This window comes from Myodes glareolus, chromosome 1 (genome assembly GCF_982192425.1).
Source record: "Myodes glareolus chromosome 1, mMyoGla1.1, whole genome shotgun sequence".
Classification (NCBI taxonomy): Eukaryota; Metazoa; Chordata; class Mammalia; order Rodentia; family Cricetidae; genus Myodes; species Myodes glareolus.
Genome location: NC_142026.1, coordinates 20,611,278 through 20,615,741, shown reverse-complemented (window position 1 = coordinate 20,615,741; position 4,464 = coordinate 20,611,278). Strand labels below are relative to the sequence as shown.

The following is a 4,464-nucleotide window of genomic DNA, read 5'->3' as shown; positions in this document are numbered from 1 at the left end:
GTTTGTGGATTGAAAGGCAGAATATCTTGGGGTTTTGTCTGCTGGTTTGTATTGTTGGGCCTTTAGTTTGTTTGGTCTCAGGGCTTCGCTAAATTTCTCATGTTGACCTTGAATAATGATCCTAATTTCAGCTTCGCAAGTAGATGAGATTATGGGCCCATGCCACCATGTTCAGCTTTATGATATCTTTTGATGTTAGTTCCTTTCAAATTTATGTACAGATCCAAAGCTATCCCAATTAAAATCTACCAGGGTTTTTTTGTTTATGTAATGACAAAATAATTCAAAATAATTTCAAGTTTCATATGGAAAAACAAAACATATAAAATATAAAATTGAAGACAATTTGAACTAATAAAATGTTAAGAATGGGTGGGCTCTGTGGCCCAGCTCTGGTCAATGGCCTTAACCTTGGCTCTTGTCATTGTCTTTGGGTCTAATCCATCTTTTTTCAAATGCAGGAGGAACCACAACAAGATGCAGATTTTCATGGGGACCCTTACAAGAAAGACCATACGGCTAGAGGTTGAACCCTCAGACACTATAGAAAATGTAAAGATCAAGATCCCCAATTAGAAAGAAACTCCTTTTGATTGGTAGAGGCTGATCTTAGCTGGTGAGCAGCTGGAAGACAGTATACTTTGACTACAACATTCAAAGGGAGTCCACCCTTCATCTTGTGTTGAGACTCTGTGATGGTGCTAAGAAAAGGCAGAAGAAGGCTAACACCACTCCCAAGAAGAATCAGCATAAGAGAAAGAAGGTTAAATTGTCTGTATTGTACTGTAAGGTGGATGAGAATGACAGAATTAATTGCCTTCGTTGAGAATGTCCGTCTGGTGAATGTGCTGGAGTTTTCATGGAGAGACACGTTGACAGGCATTAATGTGGCAGGTGTTGTCTGACTCGCTGCCTCAACAAAGCAGGAGACAAGTCCTTGCATATGATAAATAAAAAGATGAGAACTAGGAAAAATGTGAAGGATGACACTAACTCAGCATTTATACAGAGCTGCGGTAGCTAGCCTGTGATAGTGATCACTATATTGATAAATAGATCAATAGACTGGAATGAATGTTGGACAGTAGATGTGCATATGATCTCAATTGGGTTTGAAGGCAGAAGCGATTCAGTTGAGAAGGAAAAAAGTCTTTTGAATAGATAATGACACTGTAACAATTTGATAGATATGTGCAAAAGGTGAATTGTGGTGTATGCCTGGAACAATACCCAGAACATAGCTCAAAATGAATCCACCAGCGAAATGTAAAATATAAACTATAAAATCTTCATAATCTTGAGTCTGATAACAATGATTGAGGAAGTAAAAAGTTGATATATTTAATTAAAATTAAGAAATTTTTTTGGTTTGTTTTTGGTTTGTTTGTTGAAAGACAAAAAAATTTAGAGAATGCAAAGGTGATCTGGCTATGGTGTCTGTTACCCCACTGATGGCCAAGGTTGGTTTGTCTGATTGGTTGGTTAGGTAGGGGTCCCCTCCCTTTCTCATTCCTCCTGAAGTTGCCCACTCTGTTGGTCAGTCGGTCAGTCGGTCAAAGAGAATGATCTTCCCCCAGTAGAGGAGAAGTGGCCATCAGTCCAGGACATAGGAGTAGCTGTACTCTCCTACCAGAACCTCCAAACAAGCTCTCAAGAAAATTCAGCAGTAAGCAAACTGAAGGAAAGATATCTGTGACTCACGCATCTGATAAGGGTCCCACATTCAGAATGTGTCAAGAAGAATAACCACGACAACTGTCAACTTCATCAGACTTCGAACCTCAAATTGCTACCTCATCAAGATAGTTTTCTGGCAAGAAAACAGAAAATACTACCATTTTCTTATAGATAGAAAGTTTATGGCTTTTCAAAACCGTAAGCCCTGAGGAGGGTTTGAAGGTAAATACACAGATGTGCATATGTAAATGCACACATACAAACATAATACATGCAAGCATATATATATTTGTGCTCATATGCAAATATACATCCATGCAAACACACACATATGCACACACTGACAACAAAATGGGTATGAGAGAGGCTGTGGGAGGAGAAAACACTGACCGGACCATGGAACACTGATAGTATTTATTTCTTTAAATGAATTGACCTATTGGTAGGGACTTTTGATTAAGTCAACCAGGTAATTCTTTGAGTCAAAGACCTTCATGCCATTATGAAGGCTTCAGAGCAATGATAAACTCTTTTGTCCCAGCTGCTGCTCTGGAAAAGATGGAAGGGAGGCAGCAATTAAATTAACTTTTCAATGCCTGGGAAAATATGTTTCTTTAGGCTGAAACAGAAAACAATGTTTTCCCAATACTTTTTAGACAACAAATCCACAGGCACTTGAAGCCCTGCGGAATTCTTTTGATGGTTATTTCTGCTCCAGTGATCTTAAAACCAAATGTACGTTCGTGATCTTTAACTCCCTGACTTCAAGCTTTCCACCTCTGCCAAAAATGACCTCACAAAGGCATTGAAGCTACATGGATTAACCAGAAAGTGTCTTGGTGAAATCTGGGCAGACTCAAATCCACTCCTGTCTGCAAAGCATGCTGGGGGCTCTGAGTCCGTTGAACTACTTTTGAGAATGGCAGTTTCTCATCCTTTGCCAGGCAAACAGAAGATGAAGTCCATCGACTGTCAGAGATGCCATTTGAATTTCAGCACATGGCACAGCAGTTTCGTGCTTTCCTGGGGGGGAGAGGGATAGCAGATTTGCTCTTTTTAAAAATATTTCCATTAATGTTTATTTTATATGTATTAGTGTTTTTGCTTACATGTGCATGCACCAAAAAGACCAGAAGGTAAGGTGCCGGATCCCCGGGAACTTGAGTTGCAGGAAGTTGTGAATTGCCATAGAATGCGAGGAATCAAGTCGGGGTCGTCTGCAAGTACTCTTTAACCACTGAGCCACGTCTCTAGCTCTCTCAGCAGCTTTGTTCTTAAACTCACTTTTGGACTTGTTAAAGAGTACCTTTCGTATGCAGAGTGTGGTAGCTCATACCTTTAATCTGACCACTCAGGAGGCAGAGGCAGATAGGCAGATAGTTTGAGGCCAGCTTAGTTTACATAGTGAGTTCCAGGACAGCCGGAGCTACATATGAGATTCTGTGAAGCATGATTAATAGAAACTCAGAGAGATAAATTGGGGTTCTACCTGAAGGTCCAAAAAGCAAAACAGTTAGCCACTGGCTCTTACCTCGACCTTGGTTCAAAATAGCGATCCTGCCTCCAGGAATCTCAGAATGAGACTGTGTGAGAGCTGTCTCCTCCCCTTTCCTAATCCTCTCAAATGCTGGGATTAAAGGCCTGCACCACCGTGATTAAAGGCATGCACTGTCTGGTTTCTATGGCAACTAGTGTGGCTACTGGGATTAAAGGTGTATGTTACCATTACCTGGTCTATAAGACTGACCAGTGGGACTGTTTTACTCTCAGATCTTCAGGCAGGCTTTATTTATTAAAATACCTTTGAAATGTCACTACGCTCTGTCCCACTCCTTTCTCCCAAAAGCACCCTTTCAAAACTGTCCTGTGGACAGTTTTACATATCTTTGCATGCCTTTGCAACACTTTTGCATATTTTCCAAGAGAGGCTATTAACTTCTGCTTATAAATAGAAATGAAGCTTAAGTTAAAGATGACTTTTGGGGGCTGGAGAGATGGCTCAGAGGTTAAGAGCATTGCCTGCTCTTTCAAAGGTCCTGAGTTCAATTCCCAGCAACCACATGGTGGCTCACAACCATCTGTAATGAGGTCTGGTGCCCTCTTCTGGCCTGCAGGTATACACACAGACAGAATATTGTATACATAATAAATAAATATTTTTAAAAAAAGATGACTTTTGTGCTGCATGCAAGTTCAAAAATGAGCTTTCTTTACTGTAAATCATGTCAAACACGGTAGATTGATAATTATGATCGCCCCCCTCCCCTACGGGAAGCACATTATTTTCTTCCTTGGATTCCCAAAGCCCAAAATCTGCAGAGGCAGGCATGTAGTGAGTGTCTATAATCCCAGCACTTGGAAGATCACACAAGGACACAGAGGGAAATCACTGCTCCCCATCACCGAAGTAGAAAGGGAAGAGAGGGAAGAAGGAAGAAGGAAAGTAGGTGTGGGGGAGCGAAAGGAACGTAAAAGATGAAGAAATGTAAAAGCAAAGAGAAACTATGCAAAAGAAATGAGGGTTGAATATTCAGTGAGATGTCAGGTTTTCCTCGGAAGGAGAGCAAGACCTGTGGAGCGCCCAACCTGGAAAGTTCCCAAGGCAGTTCCCTCCATACCCTTTCCTAAGCCTGTTCTTGCTGTTTACTGCCAGAAGAACTCTGGTTTTTGTTTTATTGTTGCTGTTGTTTTGAGCATTTCCCTTTCTGTTGGAGACAGGATCTTGCTGTGCAACTTGGGATGATCTTGAACGATCCCCTTGCCTCAGCCTCTGTGTGCTGGGTGGGT

The 4,464-nt window shown here is 41.2% G+C and overlaps 1 pseudogene; it reads left to right on the top strand.

Moving 5' to 3' along the window:
• The first annotated feature begins 477 nt into the window (after window positions 1-477).
• Window positions 478-905, top strand: LOC125416440 (ubiquitin-ribosomal protein eS31 fusion protein pseudogene; annotated as a pseudogene).
• Window positions 906-4,464: the final 3,559 nt, after the last annotated feature.